Raw genomic sequence first — 13,365 nt, forward strand, 5'->3', positions numbered from 1 at the left:
CATTTTGACATTATGATGTTGGGTGGCAGTATATTTTTGACACCATGGGCATGGGAACGTGCAAATAGCTAGGTATAATCATAATATTATGATTCTCTTTTCTGAATTCTTGCACGTTCACTACAAAGAGGTACGGGCAAAAGTTTTTAAGATCATCCTTCTGTAGTTTTGACTAGCCACATGCATTGATATGCTTCCCCTCACAAAAAAAAAAAGAAGAAGAAGGTATTAAATGAAAAAAATATCAGCCTTAGTTTTGGTAATTCAGGTTATTTTTTGTGGGTTCACAGTTTCACTTGGGGCATCTAACTATGCTTTCTGAGGCGAATCTAGCCTTTAGAGTCATTGAGTTTAAAAAGAGTTATTACACACAAAATTACTCAATTTTTATTTTATCGCACTAAAATTACTGAATTATTTTTTGTGATAAAAAAATCACTCTATATTGTCTAAAGTATCATAGAAAGTTACAAAACTATTTCTTTTTAAAAAATACTCTCGCTTATATATCAGAAAAAATCGCTAAATAAGTTTTTCGTAACAAAAAGGTCTTTCAACTTCTAAATAATATGCCTCTTTTATTTCCACTTCATGACTTTCTAAGGTACTTAAGTAAAGTTGAGTGGTTTTCATGATATTTAGCTAAAATTGAGTAATTTTTCCGTTATAAAAAAATAGTTTAGTACTCTAATGCAGTAAAGTGAAAAAATTGAGTGATGTTCCATGAAATTAATCCAAATAGGTGTGTGAGCGCGCGAGTGTATTTGTTAGTTTTGTCATTAACGCCTAAACATAGAATTTGTTTGCCCAAATTTTCGAAATTAATTAACTTGCTTTGAGAAATACTTCTTATCAAAGAGGTCTTTTGTAAGTTAAAAATGCATTTTATGTTTGACTAAATCATTTGAGAAGAATTTTTGTTAGTATTTGTGTTTGGTGAATATTTTTCAAAAAGTGTTTTGAAGTGGCAAATTACAAAAAATGAAGTTACTCCTAATTAAATTGGTAAATGTGAACTTTTAATGGATAATTTTTTCCTAAAAAATCAAAAACACTTATTTTAGAAAAGCTACTTTTTAGGTTTTGCTTAAAAGGTGAAAAACGACTTCTATTATAGCTCAAAAGCTTTTATTTCTTCACCAAAAGTTTGATCAAACGCCTTCATTCTCAAAATATTTTAAATAAGCACTTTTGACCTTTCGAAAGTTTGGCAAAGAGATGAAGTAGTTGTTTCGCAATAAATTTCATATATTTTTCATTTTATTTGGAATTTATGAAATTATATTGGAGTTGAAGATGGAGTTGTGTTTGATTATACGTTTAGCAAAGGAGAGAAGAGAGAGCATATTATTTGAAATTCACGAAAATGAAGTTGAAAAACAAGTTTGGTGCAATTTCTCAAATTTGAAATCCAACTCCAAGTTGAATTTGAAAATTTTACCAGATACAGATTTTGAAATAAAGTGAAAAATTATTCTGGAAAAAGTGAATAATTCTCAAAGTCAAACAACTTAGCAGTCTGGTTTAGGCAGAGGTTCTATTTCTCAACTAGATGAGTGTTGCTCGTGCAAAGACATAGGTCTAACGTAGCGAGTCATTAAATATATCGATTCTACATGATAAAACACTACGAACCATATAATTTCATATATAATAAAATGATACAACAACACGTCTAAATAACAAAGGAATATCTGTGTACCCCTCCATTGTGTAAAAGATTAAAGTGAACAACCAAGTCATTGGATTGTCTAAGTATTTGGTCATAAAAGGTGAATGAGCAATATAATTCTGGAGTTTAGCTTTAACAAAGTGTAAATTTCCTTCAAGGAAATGTATACTTATAAAAGAAACAAAGCACCCAAAGCCTTACATTATGTTATGCCCGCTTTAACCTGCATAATAGAAAATACTTGATGCATCAAATCTCCACACCAACACTCAAGACAAACTCGCAAGAGTTGGGATTCGTTGCTAGCCTTACTCGCTGTCCATGTTGATATCCCTACTCTAGCTTGACACTGTAAAAGAAAAATACTATTTATCAACTCCGTGGATCAGAAACATAGAAATGGTCTCAAATGGCAACACAATTCCCTTTTGTTCAAACTGTGCATGACTAGCAAAAGAGACATTAATTGCATCTTAAATGCATGAGATATACCATGTGACTTCCAAACGTCCCAATTTCAATTAGCTAGTTTAGCCCTCTATCCTTTTCATCTTTTTTTTTAAAAAAAATAATAATAATCTCAAATAACTAATTTAAATACATACCTCAAATCGACAACGGAACAAATTGACAAAACAACATGGAACAAAGCGAGTTCCATCCTTCACAATAACATGTTGAAAATTGCAATGAGTTTCAGTAATGTGGTTTGCAAATGTGCCTAAATTCATACAAAATTCATAAGAAATAGATCACTAACGAACCAATAGGACAAAAAAATAATGGCAAAAGATGACTTCAAGAAGTAAGAGCTTTACAAAGGTCAAGCTTAATAACCAAAAGAAGATGGATAGAGAATGTCATACATAACACGTCAAAATTGAAAATAGTTGGCTCAAACCACAAAGAATTGTCCCTAGAACACACAGTTGTGCCATAACAGGAGCAAATAAAATACGGTTAGGAGAGAAATCAAAGCATGAAGTACAAAAAACACTTACCCTTGAAGGAGATGAGTGTTCTGGGGCTAAATGATGCAGAATCCATTTCATATGCACATAACAGTACTTGAAAATGTATGCTACCCTAACGGAAAAGAATACCCTAGTAACAGAACAGCTGTTAAGAAGACCGTCTCATCCTTGACAATGTTGCCAACCTTCTGATAGTAGGTAATGAAGGGCAGGGGGCTTGATTGCTTGGTACTCCCCAACATTGCATAGGTGCTCATTCTACAATATATATATGTATTTTTTTTCTTTTGTTATAAAAAGTTAGAAAAGGAGAAGAAAATGCATAATATTGAGCTCAAGGGCAATAAAATTACCTAATAGTTACAAATGCCGCAGTGAAGAATCTCTGATCAAGAACTCTTAAGTCCTCGGTAATACTCTAGTATATATGCTTCATAATCTTCCGCCTCTTACGGTTTCTTTGCCAAGTTTTTAACTGGCTGCTCAGTTAATCCTGAAATTGAAAGGAAGGAAAAAAAAATTCCAAAGTAGAGGTAAAAGAAAGAAAGAAAAGAGCTAAGGGGGAAAGAGAGACTGAGAGTGAGAGGTTGCTTTCAAGACGGTTAAATTAGAATATCATTGTAAAACATTGTAGAAGATGGATAAAATATCCTTTTCGTATTTTTAAAAAATTTCAAACATACATGAAAAGAATTGGCGATTTTTGAACTATATTTATTTAATGTGTGTGAATAGTTTGCTCATAGGAATTTTATTTGCTCATAGAAGGTATGATTTGGAGAATTAATTAAGTGGCTAGTGAACCTAATTTACACTATTATGTGTTAGTTATGTGACTAAGTAATTTGGATAATTTATAAGAGAGATGGGCTAGGCCCATTTATTCTCAAACCACATACTAGAATAGTAGATGTATTAGGGTGAAAGAATTATTAGCTTGCATATTAACCCATTGCACGAAAAAAAAAAAAAGCTGCTCACGTCAGAAGAAATAGGCAGTACGGTTTCCATCAAATTCTAGCTTCAAGTACCTTTCTATCAAGAACTCTGTGTGTGTTAGTCAATGTCTGATGCCTCTTTATATTTTATATTAGTTAGGCCTCGTGTAATTTCTTTTATATATTTGAACAACTAATTTACAACTAAGGGAAGGGAATGTTACTGATTGGGTCAAATTATATTGGCATAATGATTACAAAATAATATGAGGACTAATGATGATGCAATCATGAGCTAATCTTTGAGAAATTGTGATAGAATGGTTGTTGGATAATGGTCCATGTACGTTTTCTTATTAAGATTGGAAGCACTGTGTCCGTATTCCTTTTTTTGTTCTTTTGGTTTTGAAATTCTAGTATGTTCATCACGTTAAAATTTCAATTTTGAGTTATTGAGTCTATATGATTGAATATTAGGTGTATTGGGATATATGAATACCTTCAAATTCATTGTATTTGAATTGTGAAAAGTTAGATTTTTGTCCGAAATTAAAATTTTGGGATAATTGAAGGTTTTGAGCCCTAGTCTTAAGAGATGAGAATTAATGATTTGAGGTGTTAATTTAAAACTTTTTAAATCTACTACACTGCAACAGCATAAAAAAATTAAGACTAAGAATGAATCTAATCACTTGAATATGATGCTAGCAAAATAAAAAATGTAGCCAACCATAAACCATTTAGTGACCGAAAAATTATTACTTTAACTCAATATCAAACGACTTACATTTTACAGGTAAATTATTTTGTATTGGAAGTGGAAATAATGCTAGCCTTTTCCATTTTATTAAGAATGCAATCTCGTCGGACTCTGATTAAGAGTCAAACAGATAGACTTTACTAAAACTGAACGTGCCACAGAACCTTTCTAAATACCTAACTAGAAAGTGTATCTTTCAAATGAAAACCTTTAAAAGGTTACCAAAACATAGATAAAAACCGGAGATATCATAAGGGAAAATAAATTAAAGACATTTTGCTCATATGTAAATAACCCTTAATTGGGCACAATAGCCCGCCATCGTTCTCGAAGTACCTGGTTGAAGAACTGTATTCCTGTTTCGTTTGCATGCAATAATTTCTGGCAAATAACACAGTCTCCACTTGCGCTCAACCACCAAGCCCATTTTATCTCCATGGTCTGCTACCCAAGCACGGTTACATCCAAGTATATATTAGAAAGCTTGCCTATGCTTATCTTGATACTTTTAACTATATATTCAACAAGAGTTAAATGTGCCAAAATTCAAATTTTGTTCACAGAAGATAGACTAAGGCAACAAACAGTGAATGCATCAAAAGTATTTATAAAAACACAAACCAGAAATTGAAGCAGTGATGAACTAACCGACACAGAAGGCGAAGAAGATGGGATGGATTATGATGATGAATGTTAGTTACAAAATTAATGAGGTGGCTATTCAATTGATGCTGTAAAGACACATAAATTTGTATAGATAACTAAAATGTCAAAATTGCCTTAGATTGAATTGGAATTCCGTGAAGCAACCACGTGGATCCCAGCCCCAAACCCATGCTTCTATAATAGTTAAAAATTTGCAGTTGTACCACAATATCAGGTTATAATTTATATCGACTTTTTTCTTGAAAAAAAAAAAGAAGAGAAACTATTTGGGTTTTATTGTGTAGATTAAGCACTATGTGTGCCGATGTTATAACAAGTAATTAATATATAAAATAATTGGGACATTAATATGTATATACCACTCTTAATAAGTAGAAAATTTGGCAATCCCTGATAACTAGGATAAAAAAATTGGCAGAAAATAACCCAATAATTTATTATTAATGACATTCGGTAATTCATATTGACTATGTAACATAAAATTGACAACACACAGTGTAACAGATCCATATTGTATTGAAATGGACAATTGGAATTACAAGTACAATTATAAGAGTTCATCTCCAAATTAGTAACCAGAAAAACATAAAAGGAAGAAGGAGGGAGGTTCCAAAATTAATCTAAGCAACTAAGAAAATAACAGAAAACTTCATCGCATAACCCTAATGGAACAGTTCCCCTTCTATATATAGTCATCTTCACACATAGTGCACATGCTCCTTTTAACCAGGGTCCCAAAGGTAATTTGACAATATCCCATCCATGTCCTCCCATGGATTAGTTTGGTTCGTAAAAATTCTTCCGCCCTAGAAAAGATCCTTGTCCTCAAGGTTCAAGTAGTAGAGCAAATGCAGGACTATCTGGTCGACATGTTCAACACCAATAAAGCAATTCGTAGCAACAATACTACCACTAACTTTCTGCTCCCATGTTCCTCACGTAAAGGCATTGTGCAGTAGGCCAGCAACAACCAATAACATGACAAACAATGTATGGAATACATAAGAGAACTTCATCAGATAGCTTATCAATACCATGCCTTGTTCTTTCAATTCTTCTTCAGTAGCAATTCTTGATGAAATATCAAAAACAATTGAGTTACCATTCTTTTTGGCTTCTTCTAACACTAGGACAACTCTAGCTAGACTTGTAGTGTCATTGCATCTATGTAATGATGTTAGAACTGTGAAGACATTTAGGCTTGAGTAAACTGCAGTGATAATACTAAAGAAGTCCATGTCAAGAACAACACGTAGATCATGTATGGTAATGCTCACAAATTCAAGGACGTTGTGCCGTTGCACACACTTTATTATTAAAAGATCTTGAAGTTGTGCATGAAAGCCATCAGTTGAACGACGTTGTGTGGAATCATCTACAGATAGATAACCCGCAATCCTTAACATCACGTGGGAGGCCAAACTTTCCAATACCCTAGAGTAGCGTAGCAAGTTCTTAGCTTGCTGTGACAAGAGTTGATATCTTTCCAAAAGACTAATGAAATCCTTTACCACGGCACTCCCTTGTGACTCTCCAGATTTGGACTGTGTCAAATTGTGCTTTTAAAATCTTCGCCGCCAAATATGCAGAACAATCTTTGTGTTGCAAGATACAAATCAATTAAGATGTTCTATGACTAACTATTTTGTTTGTTGCATACATCGTGTAAGATTAGTCTTGTGAGTCCTAGTAGAAGCATTGAAGTTCTTTTGGCCAATCACAAATACTAGTGATCTTGCTAACAATGGTTCCAGTTCACTAGTGAGCTCTGTGCGTAAAGATGCCCCTGTTGGAAACTCAAAATCAGCCATCCCAGTCATAGATCGAGCCAATAACGTCTTCACCACATCACGGAAAATAAGTTCTCCACCATATGACATGAAACTCACCGAGTGCGCACTGAATGAACATACAGTTCTATAGCAATGAGGCCACATAGACGAAAAGGATGCAAAATAAGGAAACACAGGTACAAGATGGGACGGCAGTAACATAATCAACAACATATTCATAGGATGTTCATATCCATTATCGCAAGCTGATCTGTAGCAAGTGGCTCTATTATCCGGTTAGGACATACAGCTAAGAAAAGCTCACAATTATAACCAAAAGTCAAGAAAGGGTCAAGGGATACAACCAAAAGGCCCAAGCTTCTTATAACGGCTCTGCTAATTAAAGAATCCACTTTGCAAATCCAGTTCAAATCCAGCGAACTCTGCTACAACAAGAGCAAATAATTGACGCCGAGCACCTTTTGCTGGTGAGTTTTAACGCACCACATTCCTCCATGACAAGAACTTCACTACCAACCTATTCTTGTAATTTTGCAATACCTATGTCAACTCTACATTTATCAACCTTAAAATAGTGCCCCGTGTCAAACCAATTGGCTACATAACTATAAAATGGGACAACCCCTAGTGGTGATTCAGAATCATCGGGAAGATATGCACAAATCCTCATATAATAGCAAGAACAAGTATCAATTATATAGTTATTTTTCATATTTACACCAATATGCACATCGCATATTAGATCAATATGAGACAACCCACCTATGAAAATGCTAGCGAAAGGAACCATAAACATAGTTGCAAAGTAACCTAGTTGTGCGGCTATATTTCATTCAGGACTTGAAGCGAACACCCGGTCCACAAGTTTGGAATTCCCATCTATGTGGTGTAAAACATGAACTTTAGCTACTCTGCCAGCAATGTAACTGTGCATACATAAAACCATTGGCACTTCCGTTTTAGCAACCCGATTATATAGCTTCCTAGGATCCAAAATCTCGATCATTATAGGTGAATAATTGAATCGGTTATGCAACCAACTTATGAAAGTTTATGTGTGCATGTAAGGAACAAAATGAAGTTTATGTGAAACATCTTGGTCATCTTTCTTTACCACAGATATGCCAGTTGCCCTATAAGTGCAAAAATTACAATTGCTTCCTATTTGAGCTCCATCATTGCCATATAAATCTTTAAGAGGTCTTTGAGCAATTTTCTCGAACAATGTAAGTGCATTTAATGTCAGCGTTGAAACATCAAAAAATGAAAGCTTAGGACCAAGTTGTGAGAGCTCACATACAACAGAAACCCAAAATCTCGACTTTCGTCAAAGGCGTTAAGATGAACAGGCCTTAATGAGGGACCCAGAGAGGTAGATACATGGGCAAAGTCATTCTGTAATATCTGCCCAGTGTCCAACCAATTATGCACATGAATACGCAGCATGTTAATCTCTAATGAAGTAGGGTTAATAGGCTCAATAACCCTAAAAGTCTTAGTAAAATCCAAGGAAGATAGCTTTACATGTAGTTGATCAAAACGGGAAGCAACCTTGTTTTTGAACTTAACATTTAGCTGATAACCTTTCGAAGCATCTTTGCCTTCCACATTAAATTTTTGACCTTCCATAATTTATTTTAATTACTCAGAGTCCTTAAATGATAAATAAAGTGAATCATGCATTTTTAGAGGTCAGAATGATTTTATAAAATTATTTAGGTAAATATTTTACCATTCTTATCGGATAAAATAATTTCTATAATATTCTAAATCATTTAGGAATTAATTGGCATATTTTACAACAATTATGAGTTATTTGCTAGATTTAACCAAAGAGAAAGCAACTTTAAATAATTGTTTATTTGATGGTTCAAATTGCCAAAAAATCAATTAGCAAATATTTTATTCCATTTAATCCATGAAATTTGATTAATTAAAGAATTGACCATTTTACCCCTCAATCCTTAATTCTGTATATTTAATGTTCATTTGCATAAATTGTTAGAATTGATCATGGTTAATCCAATGTTTAATTGTGATTAAATTCCACAATAATTAGTTGACTAGCCAATTATGGTCTTGATTGAAAGAGCCAAATTCATTGGCTCAAATCAATTAAGGTCACTATTACAAATTGACTTTTAATTGTTTAATTGTTTCTGTTATGGCCACAATTGAAATAACCAATTCATGATTTAAGGCAATTGGGGTCATTTTTGCAAAATTAGCCTCTTAATGGTTTAACTGATTTGATTATGGCCTTAATTAAAATAACTAAATTCATTGGCTTAAATTAATTAAGGTCATTATTAACTTTAAATTGGCTAGTTAGGCCGAATAGGGCCGTAATTGAAATAATCAATAAGAATAAAATCAATTAAGGTTGTATTTGTAAAATTGAGCCCATTTACACAATTAGCCGCGTTTTAAAATTAACTAATAGGTTAATATGTCCTAATTTGATTATAATTGAAATATTATGACTAATAATTGATATCTTAGTTTTTACCCGTTTATTAAGATTACCCACTTTACTCTTTATATGCGTATATACATTAAATATACGTATAGATGTACGTTATATACACGTGTAAAAGGGTCATTTCATTTCTTCATAATTTGGACCGAGTCCGGTCCAAACACGGACCAAGACCCGGCCCAAAAGAACATATTAGCCTAAAGGGGGAAAACCCCTTTAATTTCAAGTAAAAGATTTGATTTTTTGCATATATTTGTTGTGTTGTGACTGTACGTTCTCGATCCTCATTGGTCGAGTTCGAATCAACTGGATCGAGGAGAACTAGGCTCAAATCAAGCCATTCGTTGTTAACAAAGGTCAATCTAGACCGTAAGATTCATTTTTCAAGTTATTTTCTAAAAAAAAAAAAATTCACTTTGTCCCACATCGATGAATTAGGGTTAGTATTTTTGGGGGGGTTCTATAAATTGAACCCCATGCCATTAAAAGAAACAAGTTGATCAGACCACAGAGGCTAGAATATTGAGTATTTAACTCGAAGTTTAAGTCATTAGTAAAATTTTTGACTTAGCTTTGAAGGTTAAGCTTTTTCTTAGTTCTAAAAATTTGTTTTCCTTTTCTTTGTGTGGCTGAGTTCTAGGATTGGAAGCACTAAGTGGTCGTTTGGTACGCGGACAAAGTTATGCTGGGATTATAGTCCTGGGACTATAATTATTTAGTACTAGTTTTTTGTTTCGTTCATTGGATTAAAGGTGGGATATACATTAATAATCCAAAGCATGTGTTTGGTTTGAAGTTGGATAAAGCTGGATAAACTTTTCATTTCCAATATTAACCTTGATATTCCAATGGCTTATTGTGCATAAGTAGTACAAAGCTTATGCAGAAAAATGCTGAAAATGTGCAGAAAAATGCAAAAAAGTGGGCAGAAAGCCAGAAACTATGCAGAAAAATGCAAAAACAACTGCAAAAAATACAAAAACCGAAGCCAAATAATGCAGAAACTGTGCAAAAATGAGTACTATGTAGAAAATGCAGAAATTGTACAAAAATAAGTGCAGAAACTATGCAGAAAAGGCAGAAACTGTGCAGGAATTGTGGTTAAGGGGTGAGATGTTCATTTAGAAAAGTTATCCCAAGATTATTAGTACCAGTATTAGTTATACTAGCTTTCCAATGGGATAATTGTTATATCCCGTATTTTGCACAATGGGATATCCCGAGTAAATTGCGGAAAGTTAAGGACAAGGTTATATTTTTTTTCGATTTTGTTAAGAATGCATAAGTTGCATATTCATCCTTTTATTGGTATGGAGAATTAAGGGTAAATTTGGAATAAGGAAAAATTGGAGGCTAAAAGTTGGGGAAAATAATTTCATGAAATGGCCAAAAGGCCAAGGTGGCCGTCCATGTGGCATGGGTCCCACCCATGGTTGGCCAATGTCTTGAGCCATGAAGATGTACATGTGGTCATCTCATATTTGTGGAAGACATATATATATAGACAAAGATGACAAGGTAAGACAAATTATTCATCTTTTATTACTTAAGAAAAGTCTAGAAAATTGGAGAAAAAAAAAGGGGCACAACCGGCCACACACACACACACACACACACACACACACACACACATATATATATATATATATATGGACATGTGATGAAAAAGCAAGACAAGTAGTCATCTTCTGTCCCTCTAGAAATATGAAGAAACATGAAGAAAAGAATGGAGAACCATTCGGCCAAGGGCCGGCAATGGGGTCCCAAAAATTTGATCATGGGAAATTATTTTTCTTCTAGTTTTCTACTAATTGGAAGGTCCTCTACAACGTGGAGTAGTTGTTGGAACAAGGAAACCATTCGTTTTAGCTATGGAGGATCCTAGCCGAGTGGAAGAATTGAAAGGAAAAGGTAAGATTCAATCCTCCTTTACATGTTTTATGGATGTTTTGGACGTGTCATAGTGTATGAAAATGGATGAAAATCATGAAATGTTGTATGATGGTGTGTGGCCGTGAATATGGATTGTTTGTGTAGTAAGGATGAATTGATGTTACTTGATGTTTTGCTTGTTGTTGTTGTGAATCTTATGGCAAAAATAAGGGTTTAATGATTCAAGTTGGAGTCGGAATTGTTGTGGGCTGATTTAGAACCTAAAGTGATTCTAATATAGTTTCTTGAATTTATGGAAATAATGTTGTAAACGTGTGGATTGTTGATGTAGTTTATGAATTCGGAAGAAAGAAACGTGTTGTCATTGTTCTTATGGAATTTAGAAAGTTTCGGGTGGTAATGCATGTTGGCCGAGTTGAATTCTCGAGATTGTTGAAGTTATAGGGGAGATGCTTGTTTCTATAAATAAGTGATGGCTTGGAATTGGATTCTTAAGTGGTTATGACTAATAGTTGATGCCTAATGTCGTTGTTGTAGATTGTTGGAAGCCCGAGGCTTAAGTTTGACTAGCGCAGGAAGCGAACGAGGTATGTAAAGCTCAACCTTTCTTTCTTTGGCATGTCATAGTTAAAAGTAAGTTATGACACGAGTCTCGAGATAACTCTATTCTTGCAATCCGAGCATGTCTATGATTCTTATTTGTTTCTTGATATTCGTATTCTTAATGTAGTCGAATTATGGTTCTTATGTTTTTGTATGACTAAGTTTCAAAAGTTGCATAAAAGTTTTGTTTACAAAAGAGTTTTGTTCTTAAATGATTCCGTAACTACGAACGACCGTAACTTTCACAGAAGGGCTCGGATTGCTTCGATACGTTCGTAGAAAGCCCTAAAGTGAATAAGGTCCGTAACTTTCCGAGGCGGACTCGGATTGGTTTGACGTATGACTATGATCCCTATGGTTCTTCTATATGTTTATGATGTTTGATATGTTTCGAGTGGCGTACGAAAGGTATTTGATAAGATAATTGATATAACTATTGTTCGATTTTCAAATGACGATCCGTTTAGATCACTTCATTGAGTCTCTGAAAATGATTTATGTGCATATGGTTTCTCACTACTCTGCTCGTGCCTGCCTCAATATGTCTTTCACTGCGTCCCGGGCCAGGGCATGTATTCGTGCAATTCCATTGCATTGTTCACCGCGTCCCTCACTAGAGGGCCGGGGCACGTTACTTACCGCGTCCCTCATTAGAGGGCCGGGGCACCTTATATGATATGATGATATGGGGGAGGTGGCCAGGATGGCATATGATGATTCCCTTTACCGCGTCCCTCACTAGAGGGCCGGGGCACGTTACATGTACATGCATATGATGATTTTAATTACCGCGTCCCTCTTTAGAGGACCGGGGTACGTTATATGTACATATGATGATTTTATGATATCGACATGCATGATTTATGTTTTAAAGGCAAGTTTTATGATTTTCTTTACTCTTTACTTCAGTATGATCCCGCTTACTATATTTCATGCTTTACATACTCAGTACATACTCGTACTGACCCTTTTTCTTCGGGGTCGCGTTTCGTGCCGCGCGGTACACCCGGATGAGCCGAGGGTATTAGTAGAAGATGTTCCGGCGGGATTGGCGAGCTCCACTTTCTCCCGGAGTCTTTGCCGAGTCGAGTATTATGTTATGGTATCATGTTCCATGTTAGAGACTTTGCGTACGAGTCATGTGTATAGTATGTTAGTTTGTAAGCGGCTCCATAGGCCGATGTATTGTTACGCATTATTTTACAGATTTTATACGAGTACAGACTTCGTTTGATTTGAAAAAGTATGAAAAGCATATTTGATTTCCGAAAACCTTTCATGATGTATTTATGTTATGATCTAAGGGCCCAGTATGATTTGAGTATCACGAGAGTCAGCGGGTCGCTCGGCCCTAGGTAAGGGTCGGGTGCCCATCACACCCTATCGGATTAAGGGTGTGACAATAATATTATCCAAGATTGTGGTATAATTTTATACCGGGACTAATTAATAACTCAAACCAAACGTGGTACAAATTTAACCCAAAAATTTAGTATCGGTATATCCTACCTTATATCCTCTACCAAACGACCCCTAAGACTCCAAATTCGATCTTGTTCATAACTGCATATCAAAAAGGTTATACTC

At 34.6% G+C, this 13,365-nt stretch overlaps 1 long non-coding RNA gene across 2 annotated transcripts; it reads right to left on the reverse strand.

Annotated features, from left to right (window-relative positions):
• Nucleotides 1-1,620: 1,620 nt before the first annotated feature.
• Nucleotides 1,621-5,098, reverse strand: LOC132069437 (uncharacterized). Of its 2 annotated transcripts, XR_009417784.1 has the most exons (4): nt 4,993-5,098; nt 3,000-3,139; nt 2,668-2,904; nt 1,621-2,010 (listed from the first exon to the last, which is right to left on the reverse strand). It is a non-coding gene; the product is annotated as an uncharacterized LOC132069437 (long non-coding RNA). The 2 variants fall into 2 exon arrangements; XR_009417783.1 differs by lacking the exon at nt 4,993-5,098 and having other exon boundaries at nt 3,000-3,222.
• Between the last annotated feature and the right edge of the window lie 8,267 nt (nt 5,099-13,365).

The sequence above is a fragment of the Lycium ferocissimum genome, chromosome 1, assembly GCF_029784015.1.
Source record: "Lycium ferocissimum isolate CSIRO_LF1 chromosome 1, AGI_CSIRO_Lferr_CH_V1, whole genome shotgun sequence".
NCBI classification, from domain to species: domain Eukaryota; kingdom Viridiplantae; phylum Streptophyta; class Magnoliopsida; order Solanales; family Solanaceae; genus Lycium; species Lycium ferocissimum.